Genomic DNA, 13,611 nt, shown 5'->3' with positions numbered 1-13,611 from the left:
TATGATGATTTTATTATGTGAAACCCAATAGGAAATGAAGTAAGAATATCAGGCTGCTTTCAGTTTCCTAGCAAGGGGTTTTGTTTTAAGTTGGAAGAGGGGCAGCTGTGTTGGACGCTCGCTTCCCTCTGCCTAAACATCAGGAGCTCTTTAATTGTTGGGGGTCATTGTGTGAGTTGTGTGGTGCAAAGACAGAACAAGCTTGGAGGGAGCTCCTGAGCTTTGATCCAGGCTCTGCTGGTTTGGAGAGGAAGATTCAGTTGGAGAAGCAGAGGATAAAAGACTGCAGCAGCTCCAGGCTGTATCTTGGTGGGCACACAGGGATGCCTAAGTGTGTTGTGTGTGTGTGTGTGTGTGTGTGTGTGTGTGTGCATCTGTGAACACCCTAAGCAAGCCAGCCAAATTCCATCTTCATGGACAGTTCAATGGAAAGTTAGCTGGAAAATGCAGTATATCATATTTCATGAATTTAATAGGGTTTTCATGATTTTACAAAGTGCTTCAACCAGACACTCATGGCTGGAGGCTGCACAGCAGGAGACCTAAAACACTGCATCTGTGTTTTTCAACTCTTGCCAGAATCCATTGAATTTGATCCGGAATGACTATGCATCTTTGGAATGTACATTCACTTTTCTCTTGCCTTATCCAAATAAAAGAGGGGCATGGGGGGGGTTGAGGGGGAGGGAGAAAAGAGTCCTGTGAGAATTCCATATGGAAACACTAAACTAGCATTATAAAGGATTTCCTATAAACAAAATTACGGTCACAAATTTTGGACTCGGACCACATTTGAAACAAAGGGCCCTTTGTCTCCCTCTTTTAATATATTTTTTTATCTATGTTAACACACACATTTTTATTTTTTTATGGCAATAGATAAACAGATGTACATGTACACACTCATGCAAAAATGAATGTATATATTAGTTTGAGGTCCAGTTGCAATCTCTCTTAATTTTTTTTTCAATTGCAGAGCTCCTAACAAGAGCAAACTTTAATCGCTCAGTGCACTAAATCCCTTGAAAATAAATATCCAGGGCAACTTCAAAAGCCCTTAATTAGAAGCACATGTGTGGTGTTACAAATTTCTGGCTGAGGCGGCTGAGTTGTAATTTAACGTTATGATCTGCCATAAATATTATCCATAATGAGCAGACTTCATGTTACACTTCTGTACGTCAGATAACTGCAATATTTTTTGTCTGCTTTTGTTCAATCACTGAACCTTAAGTGAAGTTTAAAATTAGAAGGAAACGAAGAAAGAAAGAACCAGTTTTCCCACCGGGAAGCTGAATATTTCTGTCCTCCTAGCTGCAAAGAGAGCTATTGATTTTATTCTGTTTTCTTTGTTACAGTTTAAAAATGTGGTTAACAGATAATAACTTGGAGATGATGGGGGAAGGATAAGGTTTGGTAGCTGGTAAGATGATTGTTGTTGTTTTGCATAACTTTCTGATAGAAGCTTTCTGGAATATTTGCTGTGTTCCCCACTACCAAAGCAAACCCAAAAACCCCATAAACTCATTTCTACATGAAAATCTAAACCATTTCTGCCCCTGAGTTGTACCTGAACCAAGTCTGTCACTCTTCAGAAATTTGATGGTTGAGAACAAAATTTTCTGCATTAATTTTAGGTGGTTTATGAGTTGGTTTTGCAGCCTTGGCACAGACTGAGCATAGTTATATGTGCATGTGTGTGTGTGTGAGTGTGTATGTGTGTGTAAGGAGGGGGTAGTGAACCAGACAGTAAATTTATAGTGGAAATGTGCAGCTGTGGGGATTATGCACTGGTTGCTTAAATGTGTGTGAAGAAACGCAGAAATAGCGTGGGGCTGCAGAACCAGTCCACAGCCTCATGACTTGTTTAAAGAGGTAGTTTGGTTTGGACTTCAACCAAACACATGGGCTGTGGGGTTTTTGCCTTGAAGAGTGCCCCAGGACCCTGTACCTATTTAAAAGGACAAGCCTTATCTGATGTTTCTGACTACGGGCATCCAAGTCTTGCCTTGGCAGGCTGTCCATGTGGCCACAGCCATATCTTATTGTTCAGCCTGGAGAAGAGAAGGCTCCAGGGTGACCTTACTGCAGGATTCAAGTACTTAAGGGAACCACAGGAGCATGGAAATGGACTTTGGATAAGGGTCTGGTTAAGGGGGAATGGCTTTGCCATGAAAAAAAGCTGGGTTAGATGGGATATTGGGAAGGATTTCTTGGCTGTGAAGGTGGTGAGGCCCTGGCACAGAGTACCCAGAGAAGCTCTGACTGCCCCATCCCTGGAAGTGTTCAAGGCCAGGCTGGACAGGCTTAGAGCAACCTGGAATAGTGGAAGGTGTTCCTGTCCATGGCAGGGGTGGAATTGGATCAGCTTTAAGGTACCCTCCAATCCAAACCATTCTATGATGATTCTGTGATTTTTATAGCCTGAGTGCAGGGCCCACGAGTGTTGCTCTCTCCTGGGACATCTCTCCTAGATAGAAGACATTGTGTGTCCTCAGCCTATGCTTCCTCCAGCAGAATGAGCTGGATATCCTGCCTCTTTTCCTACTCACACCAGCCTTTTCATTGGCTTTTACTGGGCCCACTTTTTTCCTCCCTCAAAAAAAAAAAAAAAAAAAAAAAAAAAAAAGGAAGAAATTATGCAAGAGTGAGTAAAAATCTCTGTCCAAGTGCCCACACTGGATATGTGTCTCTTTTGACTTCAGCAACTTGACATAAAGTGTGGCTCCTACAGCTACATGCTCGAGGGGCAATTCAGGGAAGGGAAGTGGTGAGCAGAGATACAACAGTTCCAAGCTGCAGGCACCATGGGCCCAGATATAAAGCAAATAGATGGCTGGAAGCAACATTCTCTGTGGGCATGGCAACAAGTGGCCAGATGGCTGTGTGACATTGGTACCTGTCTGTTTGGTTTTGGCCAGACTCTGGCTGCTGACACTGCTGCTGGGGAGAGACTGGGGTGTCTGGGATTATAACTCCTCCCAGGAGATATCCGGATCTCATAAGAACAGTCCCAATTTTTTGTGGCAGCAGGAGGAGCTGCAAGTCCAGTTCTCCAGGGTACCCACCACTAGACTTTCTCTCTCAGCTTTGTGTCTCATTTCCAAAATGCCTGTATGCAATTTTTGCCTCTGCTGTTGCAGAGCCTTGAGTTGGATCACATCCTGTCAGTTCTCATTGCTCATATCAGATACAGCAAGCTGCAAGCCAAGCTCCTTCCCTGTGCTACCTCTCCTCAGCCCAGCTGAGTTCAGAGGGATGGATTTGTACACCTCTCCCTCTTTAGGTAGTGAAGAGCAGAAGCGAGGTTGTAAACCTTCCAGGTGACAGGTTATCTCCAGAAAGGTTTGCCAAATTACTTTATAAACTTCAGATATGTAGGTGAGAAGATAAAAGCTGTAATGTTGCCCTTCAGAACCCCATGATGGATGTGTTGCTCAGTCTCTGAATGTGCTGGATGTATCTGACAAAATCTTTCATTATGATGGAGGAAAAAAAATACCTCTGATCTCCCCCTCCCCTTCCACTTCCATCTCGAATTTCTGGAACCACAAGTGCCAGGACATGCAGAGTCTGTTGTCAAGGTGTTCCTACCAGAGATGATGGAATGCCCATTTATCTGTGACTTCCAGCATCAATCTGTAGTCTGGGAGGGTTCAGATAATGCTTGGAGACCTGCAGAGCTGTGAGTGTGTTTCTAAATGCAATCAGCACTCAGAGTCCTCTCCAGTAATGCTTTTAGAGGCACATCCCGTAGTTTGGTAAGTCCAGTACTTACCAAACCAAATTTAAGCCAAATATATCACTGGAGAAAAGTTTCCCAGTCCTTGTTTCAAAAGGATATCTAAAACATCACATTTTGCTTCCAATCAGTGACCAAGAAGTTATTTAGAAGTATCATTTGTTTCAGTGTTTCAGAGCAATCTCCCGAAGTCACCCACTGCCGCCCCCACATCTGCCTGACCAGGGAGCCAGAGGTGACTTCCCCAGCATGGACTGGAGTAATGTAACTCTGCTGAAGAGGAAATCTCTCCATTGTCACCTTACTTGCCATCAATTATTTGGGTATGTGTCATTCTGGGCTAGATGGGGGTGATCTGACAAACTCCTTCAAACACAGAGCATAGGAAAGCTGTGAGAGATGCTAAGAGATACTTGAAGTCAAAAAGTGCTTGGCAATCAAGGTCAAACACTAGCAGTAAATTTGGGGCAAGTAAGAGCTCAGATTTCATGTGGCTGCACATTCTTTCATCTTAATTTCTTCACCTCTCTATAGTTTACACTGATTGCCTCCTATAGGCTTTGGGACACCCATCAAACCAAGCAGTCTGGTAACGATCCTACCAATGATTCCTCATTTTGGCTGGCTTGCATCCTTGCTTTCTTAACTAAAGAACAGCTCTCTGTCACAGCCCAAAGAATTAACATCCAGCTAAAGGTCCAGCTCGTCTGACCAGCTGTGCTGAGCCCACAGGGGCCAGCCCTGCCCCTGGCACTGCTAAACCAGGGCGGTGAGAACACCACGGCTCCCCTTTGTGCAGGGCAGAGGGGAGGGAGCTGCTGCCCCAGCCGCTCCTTTTCCAGGCTGTCGATAGATGGAGCTGAAGGAACAACGCAGAGAGCGCGAGGGAAGGCGTACATGGGTGTGTTTGCTTTTTTTTTTTTGGTGTGCCAGGAAGGGATCTCACTTGTGAAGTGAAAGAAGTGTGGCTGTGTGGTGAAGGGAGGGCATGAGGGACGCCAGGCTGCTGCAGGAGGAGAGAGATGGAAAAGGAATGGAGGGCATAGAAGCCTACGTCTGTGACAAAATACCTTTTCTCTTGTCTACAGGCCTCTCCAGAGTGTATTCTGCATCTGATTCAACTTCTACACATACAGTATCAAAACAGACTTTATTTTTCCTGGTAAATCTTGCACAAAATGGATTCTAGCATATGATTTTGCATATCTGGCTTAGATAAGACAATCACTCAGGTGCTTTTTGTGTCATAGATGTCTAGCTTGAGATGATCTAGAACTCAGTTGAGGCAGGTCAGGTGCACTTAAACTGTCCCTTTGCCTAAATAAATCACCTTGTGGAAAAATCCTCGGTAGTCAGTCTAAATAAGGATTCTCATGTCATGGTTTGCTTAGTCTGCTAATCAAAACATGTAGCTCTGAGCACTTACCATTTAGTGCAGCTTATGAAAATCAAGCATCATTATTGCTGTCTGATACATTATCACCAGCAGCCATATAATGGGAAAAATGTTCCTGGGTTGAAATGAGTGCAATTTATGATTCTAAATTGTTATGTATAAAGAAAGAAGAGTGCAGCTGGATATTCATTAGACACATTCAATTTAATGTATTGAAAACAGTAAAGAATATGTTTTAATTAATAAGCCAAGTGCACATGGCAATGGAATCTGTAAAGAGAGCCCACAGAGCTCTGCAGCTCTTACTGGGAAGTGAAATGGCAAAACTGCTCCTTTCTCTAGAGTGAGGTGACTTTTGCTCACCTGCAGACCACAATTCACCTGCTTTGGTTGTCTCTGCTCTATTGCCACACTTAGAGGGTTTTTCCTCTCAGGCCCACCAGTGGTAAAAAAGACATCAGATGGTTTTTATGCACCCTACTGTTTGGACTTCCAATTTGCAAATCTTTGTTTCAGGAGGAAGGTAGCTGGCATATTCCAAAAATGAGGGTCTTTGGTGAAATTGCTTTCAGAAACGGCACTTTAAAAGGGTTAAAAAGACACTAAAAACATTGCAAGTGTTACCTCTGTGCTGCAGTGTTGGAAGGAATGAATAGGAAAAACCAGGACATCTCAAACAACTGTGAGGTTCATGTCCCTAAATGACCTTCAAAATCAAAACTGCATCTGACATTTCCCCCAGCAGTCTGAAAATGTACTGAAAATAACAACCAAATAATCTATTTCTTGTGAGGTCTTCTTAAGAAAACCCAAAAATAGAAGAACAGTAGCATGAACAATTATTAAAGTTACTCTTTGGAATGGAACTTTCACTCTAGCTCAAAAATCTTGCTGAAGAAATTTTTGGCACCTGACATTTACCAGGTTTGTTAGAAGCCAGGAAGTGAATCACCTTGGAAAATGTGAACAAAATTTTCTTGGCTGCCATCATGCAAAGGCAGATGAAATGTATTTCCAAAAAATAAGAAATTTTAATGTGATTGTTAATTCATACCAACTAGCTCAAAATAAGCCAATATTTGCAGCTTGTAATTTAAATAGAATCTTCTTGACTCTTCTGTAGTTGATAATTTGTTATTTGATAGAGAGGGAGGGGGATGGGCTACAGTGTTATACTATTTATATTCATCCCTAGGAGTGGCCTTTCCTAAAAAAATATCCACAATTCAGATGTGACCATTACCGGTCACAACTGGACCTCTCACTGAGTGGGGCCACATGCAGCCCTCAGGGACTGACTGTAAAAGGTGAAGCCATTTCTCCTGAAAGGCTGTGGGTTACACCCTCGTGGAGTCCATGCTGAAGGGAATAACCTCAATGCTCATGCCCTGTTTTACCTTTCAGAGATTCAGCCATGTCAAGAGAAGCTCAACATGACCCCTCAGTGTGCACTTGGGCCTTGAAAACCAACTCTGCCCTGGGCTGATCCCAGCGTGGGCAGCAGGCTGGATGGGGCTTGGAACAACCTGAAATAGTGGAAGTTGTCCCAGTCCAAACCATTCTGTGATTCCAAGGAGAGTCCCAAGCAGAAGCTCTGCTACTACAGGCAGTGTGTGCACACAACTCTCCCTTCCCTGAGTAATAATTGTAGTGAGAAGTGGTGGCTTTTTAGCTATGGCATAGGTCTTTTACCACCCCATTTCCCCTATATCCTGCAATGAACGAAATATGTTTTAGTTTGGAGTAGTAATTGCTCTTTACAACATCCTGAAAGCAAACCTTGAGGGTGTCAGAACTACAGGGTGGACTGAGAGCCTTGCTATAGCCTGGATGTGTTCATGGTGCTGCAAACATGTGACAAGGATCCTCCACCTGGTGTGCTGTCTGCCAGGGTGTCCTCCAGTGAAGGAGTATGGCTGGTTTTGCTTCCCTGAACAGTGAGAAACCACTTTGAAAGGCAGCTGGGAAGAAACTGCCTTCCCTGTCAATTCAATGAGTTTCTGGCCTGAATGAACGGGTCTGGTGCGGAAGAGTGGTGAACAGCACACTCAGTTGAGAGACTTCTATGAGTAGGAAGACACTCCCACACACACTCAGGGAGCCTGAACTCACCAGGGAAATATGGGATGATCTTGTCCTCTTGCTGAGTTGAGCCTGTCTGGGTCAGCCTGCAGTGTGTTGGTAACTGGGGATGGCTCCTGGCCACGTCTGCCTAAAGCAAGAGATACAGGAGTCTGAAATGCCGGCGAGCATTGGGACTAGAGTGACAACAGGACAATAACATCACAGAATGGTTTGGATTGGATGAACCTTAAAGACCATCCAATTCTAAACCTCTCTGTCATGGGTAGGAACAACTTCTGCTAGCCCAGATCACTCTAAGCCCTGTCCAACCTGGCCTTAGACACATCCAGGGATGGGGCAGCCACAGCTGCTCTGGGCAACTTGTGGCAGGACCTCACCACCCTCACAGGGAAGAATTTCTTCCCAACACCGCATCTAACCCTGCCCTCTGTGAAGTGGGAAGCCATTCCCCCTTGTCCTGTCACTCCAGACACTTATAAACAGTCTCTCTCCATCTTTTTTTGTCAGGTCCCTGCAGGTACTGAAGGGCTCAGTTGGTCACTTTGAAGGTGCCTGTTCTCCAGACTGAACAATCTCAGTTCTCCAAGCCTTTCCCCACAGAAGACCATCCTACCAGTTCCTAATCCATCTAATAGTTCTTCTATCTCAATTTAGGGAGAAAGATGTGGGGTATGGAGCCAAAGGCCTTATGGGAGATCAGAAAATAAAATGTAAATGTATTTATAGGGCAACACACCAACAACTTGTCTAGATGCAAAAAACCCTTGAGAAGCACCCAGGGCCCATGGGATGAAGGACCCAGTTGCTGGGACCACTGTGATGGTCTGGCAGCTCCATCCCCAGGTGGTGAACAGAAAGTAGTTCCTGTCTGTTGTGCCTTCAAAGGACCCCTCAGAGTCAACACAAACACCTTGGTGCCTTTCTGTGTGTACAACACACCCAGCCTGCACTCAGAGGAGCTGTGTATTGCTGGCCCAAATTCTCACCACTCATATTTCAGCACAATGAAAGAGGCATATGCTTGTGTTAGTTTGTTTGCGTAGATGGTCCAGAAGAGTCACCTTTTCAAGATATCTAAAAAGTCTTTAAAAGGCTTTTTTTTTTTTTTTTTTTTTGCTGTCAAAAGCTGATGACTTTTGGAAACCACAGTTTTAATGGAAGAAGTGTCATCTTTGCTAATATCTTCAACTAAAGATATAAGTGGGAACAAGCTGTTCCATGAGCAGCAGAATTAACAAAACCATGTTTCTTGTGGATGTGTGTCTCAGGTTTGAACTTTCTGGTTGAACTAGGGTGCCAATTTGAGATTTTCCCATAGCTGTGATATGAATAATGTCTCCACCCAACACAGATTCTCCACATTTTGATAAAGGATAACTGGAGCCTCTCTTGTTCTGTCTGGTGCAACTAATCAAGTCCCTGTCTTCCCCCAGGCAGTAAATTTTCATGAAACATGTACAATTCTAACAAATTTTGTTGAAACAGGTTCAAAAGTTGTCAGGGGGACACAAAGAGATGAGATGATACACACATAAATTGGATATGTAAGTCCTTGTTTTCTTTGGAAAGCAGGGCAGAAACATTCTCCACAGGCAGCTTTTAATTCAGAAAAATGGCTATTTATGGAAATCTTTACAGTCTTTTCTATCTTAGAAAGGGATAAGATAGAAAGGGATGCAACTTGGCTTCTCTCCTGTGAATTATTTATGACATATAGAAAAAGCAGCATATAGAGGTAACCTATGAGGGTTTTTCAGCATTATCCTTCTTCCTCTTACAAGTTTTCTAAATTCTTATTGTGCATCCTTTTGACAAACAGAACCTCAACAATAGGCTTTCACATTTTCAATTCTAGTATTTCTCTGCTTGTCCGTGCTGAGACTTTCAGTGAATAATCTTTGAGTTGTTTTTTAAAGATCATGTGAATAAATTCAAGTGCCAGTATTTAAATTTTAAGACAGGTTTTCTGAAGACCAAAGGTTAAGCACTGGTGTTGTATAAACACTCAACAAAAGTTCTCCTTTCAGATACTTTACTTTTTCTTATTTTATATTTTAGTTGACTTTCTGTCATCAGACAGTGCTTTAGACTAGACATAATAAAAATAAAAAATAAGATATTTTTTTAAATCCATAATTTTTATATCTTTATATAAGAAAGAAACATCAGTGATGCAAGCTCATTTTCTCACTCACATGTCCTCTTTCTTACATGAAGGAATGGTGAAAATTTTACATGTCCAGTCCCTGGAAGTGCCCAAGGCCAGGCTGGATGGGGCTTGGAGCACCCTGGGATAGTGGAAGGTGTCCCTGCCTATGGCAGGGTGTGGGATGGGGTGATCTTTAGGTCCCCTCCATCCCAAACCATCCTGTGATTGTATAATAAAACTTTGAATATATCATCTCAAGACAATGTGCCACTCAAAGCCTAGTTAGATTTATTTTTCTCTTCTTGTCTTTCTTCATTAATTCAAGACTAAGAAGTGATAAAAACATCAGTGTTTTTACTCTAAACACTCCTCCTAGGAGCTGGACCTCAAAGCTCTGTGTGTCCTGGACTGCAAAGCCCACTCTGTATAATTTCCACTCTTGATTTTCAGAGAGGGTTTTTTTTTTTAAACAGTCCTTGTTGTGGCCAGTACCAGTGACAAGGGAAATATTTATAGTGCTGAAATCAAAGGGGCACAAGGCAGTGCTAACAGCACTCCATCACTTCCTTTTTCAAGGGAGGGACGTAGCTGCAGACCCAAAGATCACTCATCGTGATAGGAATATTTATCTCTTGGAAAGCCTTTGTGTTACAACTGCAGGGCAGGGAAATGAGCACTGGGCTTTTTGCATGATTCACAGTTTTTCATTATGCAGTTTGAACATTGCTGGTTCAATCAGCACAGTTTTTTTGATGGAGACAGAGGTGCACAGGACTATTCCTCAGGCTTCTTCTAATGCTGTCTGTGCACTCGACCTTTCATTAACTTCCTATTTTATTTCTTTTCACACACTGCCTGTTTTTGTGGTCCATGATTGATTTTACACAACAATTCTGTGGGGCAGCTCACAGCAGCAGGGAGAACTGTAGGTACCCACAGCTCTGTTGCTTCACTCTATGTCCTCAATGGCTTCAGGCTCTGAATCTAAAATCAGAAGATCAGGTTCATCTATCCCTAAACTCCTCTAAATCTGGATGAGTGCTTGTCTCAGGCCACTCACGTCAGGAGACAGACAAAGGCGGGGCAGGAGAGCTGGACGCGAGTTGGGGTGGAAAAGCTCTGGGAAATGTGGGAGATGCAAGCAGGAACTACAATGTGGATTGTCACCTGAGACTGAAATGCTCAAAAGTGCACAATCTGCAGGGCCACATCAGCTTTTACTTCCTGACTCTCATTTTCCTCCTGCCCTCCTGCAGCAATAACCTGCCCTGGGGAGCTGCCTCTTTAGCCTGTGCAGGGGGCTGGCCCAGGCTGCACCAGCTGGCCCTGGCTGTTTCCCCTCTGCTCTAGCTGCTGAAGACCTGGCAACAGCTCCATGGAGTGATGGGAGCCTGACAGAGGGGATGTGAATAGCTGGCTCTTGATTGACAGCCCCTCCATGGAGTCGTCTGTCAGATTAATTATCTGTACTTCAGAAATCCCTGGAGACCCCATCACCATTTCACAGGGTGCTGTAGAAACACATCATGAAGTTCCAGCTCCCTTTCCCTCAAATGGCAATCTGTCTGTAAGAGACAGCATGTGGAATCAGCTTATGGATGGCAGTAAGGAAAGAAAAAAGGCTTTTGAAGGGTTTGGGAAATACACAGACACCACAAAGTGGTGTTTCCCTTTGGCTAATGGCATCAGAGTTTCCTTGGTGTCCTGTGAAAGTGGTGATCTCCAGCAGCTGACCACCAGCCTGGGTCTTGTTCCCTATCTGTGTGGGTTTGCTCCAGCCAAAAGGTAGCCGAGAGCATCATGTTGGATGAAGACCCAGAAATTTGGGTTCCAGTACCTTAACCTGCAGATGTTCACTCTGTTGATATAGAAATAAGGCTAAGATTTACTATTATTATTATTATTATTATTATTATTATTATTATTATTATTATTATTATTATTATTATTTTATTGATGATTATTATTATTATTTCCCAAGAAGTTGTCAAAGTGAATTTAAGATAAGGGACTTTTAAGTAGTGCTTGCATGAGGAATTACTCATGGAAAATTCCTCCTCTGCACTTTTCCAATTTCATTAACAAAGGAATGTTTATAAAGCAAAGCCCCCTGTGCTAGACACTGACATTTCTAAGTTTGAAATTGCTCTTGTAGTAGTTGAAATGAAGTTCATGCATCAGTTTGAGAGTAGGTACTACATCTGGGTGGAACAAGGACCTACTTGGGACAATCAAGAGAAATAAATATTCCTTGTAAGACAATGGGGCAAGCACTGATATTATGAGGAAAAGCAGCTGAGCCTGGTGAAAGCGTCTCCTTGCTAAGACTATTTTCTAAAGTCACCATTACTTAACAAGAATAAATGAATATTTTTATATTGAGAAAATATTGGCATTCTCTAAAAGAGAGATGAATAATAAAATGATAGAGTCATTAAATGGTTTGGGCTGGTAGGGATCTTAAAAGGGGAAGGGGTCTTTAAAGTTATTTCAGTTTCAAACCCTCTGCCATGGGCAGGGACGCCTTTCACCAGACCAACTGCCTCCCATCTCCGTTCTACCTGTCCTTGGACATTTCCAGGGATGGGACAGTCGCAGCTTCTCTGGGCAACCTGTGCCAGGGCCTCACCACACTCTAGGGGAAAAATTTCTTCCTAATATCATATTATCAATCTAACCCTGTCCCCTGACAGTTTCCTCTTGTCATTTCCCCTTGTAGCACCACTCCATCCTCTTTCTAAAGCCCTTCTCCATCTCCCTCTCTCATGCGGTTTATGGACTGCCAGTGCACATTGAGGGATCATGTTGAGCTTCTCATCCATCAACACTCCCAAGTCCTTCATCTCCAAGATTCCCTCAATCCATTCTCTGTCCAGCCTGCGTTTGTGTTTTGGATTGCAAAAACCTGTTATGGACAGGTGCAGAGCCTTGCACATGGCCTTGTTGAACTTCATCAGGTTCACCGAAGTCCAGCTCTCAGGGCTGCCGAGCACTCTGAATGTCACACTGTTTGTTACTGGTAACTATTCAATGTCTGCCTTGAGGCAGAGGTTTGTTGTACAGAGGCCAGACTCCTGATAGACTTTCCTGCCTATAATTGCATTCTCATTAAAACTAGGCTAATATAATTGTTTTCTTTTGTTTCCTTGCATTTTGTATTTCAGCCAATGCCAAAACCCCCTGCTCTCCCTATATCCTTCTAAATTATCTTTTTGTAAAAGCCAGCTAGCCTTAAGGACAGCCCAATGTCATTCATTCATGTCATTCATGATCCCTAAGGGGTAGGTTGAAGGTTTTCTTTTATAAAGTACAACATGCTAATCCTGGAACTGATCAGTGATTTCATATCAACTGTTACTGAGGGATGATGAGAACTTTCTGCAAACATAAGGATTCTTGTGCCCATTTTGTTAATGGATCATGGAGACTGAAGGGCTCACTGAGGCCACGCGTCGATGGTGTCAAACACAGAATCACCACTTTTCAGCCTGGAATTTCCAGCTATTCCTGGTCTCTACTATTTATCATCTTCTAAAACTCACCTTGCCAAAGCATATTCAAACTTACAAGAAGTGAAGAACTGGATTACCTCATTTATTGTAAAGACACTCTTCCCTGTGAGGGTGGGCAGGCTCTGGCACAGGGTGCCCAGAGCAGCTGTGGCTGTCCCTGGATCCCTGGCAGTGCCCAAGGCCAGGCTGGACAGGGCTTGGAGCACCCTGGGATAGTGGAAGGTGTCTCTGACCATTGCAGGGGGTGAAACTGGATGAGATTTAAGTTCTCTTCCAAACTGTTCTGTCATTCTATGATTTTATAACTATGAGCTATTCTGATTCAGATGGAATTTGGTGTGGAACACACAATAACTCTGATTTCTAGTAGGGATGGCATAGCAGTCATGAGAATAAGAATGTTTGGCAAAGTTTTTGTTCCTAGTACTTGCAGAAAATGTCAGGCAAGGATCTCCTAGCATGAAAAGCAGATAAATAGGCTTCAGGGAAAGAAAATTTCTCAATGTCACCTTCCTAAGAGAAACTTCTGAGACCCCAAATATAGCTTACCCTGATGCTAATGCTGTGCAGAAAGGAAGCTTGGGCTATGTCACCAAGGTACTCAGCAGTTATGAGGTGTATATTTTAGAAGATCATGTGAGGAATTAAGCATGAAGATGCCATTTAATTATACATTTATGCACTTGCTTTTTTTTTTTTTTTTTTTTTTACGGCGGTCTTTTTTGCG

The 13,611-nt window shown here is 43.1% G+C and overlaps 1 protein-coding gene across 2 annotated transcripts in view; it reads right to left on the bottom strand.

Annotated features, from left to right (window-relative positions):
* The window catches only part of LOC120513679 (urea transporter 2-like), a 297,024-nt gene that overhangs the window by 34,725 nt on the left and 248,688 nt on the right, over positions 1-13,611 (bottom strand). The window contains exon 3 of one of the 2 annotated variants that reach the window (XM_039733314.1): positions 7,251-7,350. The exons of the other annotated variant lie outside the window; for it this stretch is intronic. The gene's annotated coding sequence lies outside the window, so the exon portion shown is untranslated. The remainder of the gene's footprint in view (positions 1-7,250; positions 7,351-13,611) is intronic. 2 annotated transcript variants of the gene reach the window in all.

This window comes from Passer montanus, unplaced genomic scaffold (genome assembly GCF_014805655.1).
Source record: "Passer montanus isolate IOZ18808 unplaced genomic scaffold, ASM1480565v1 scaffold86, whole genome shotgun sequence".
Classification (NCBI taxonomy): Eukaryota; Metazoa; Chordata; class Aves; order Passeriformes; family Passeridae; genus Passer; species Passer montanus.
This window is presented reverse-complemented; position numbering and strand designations above follow the sequence as displayed.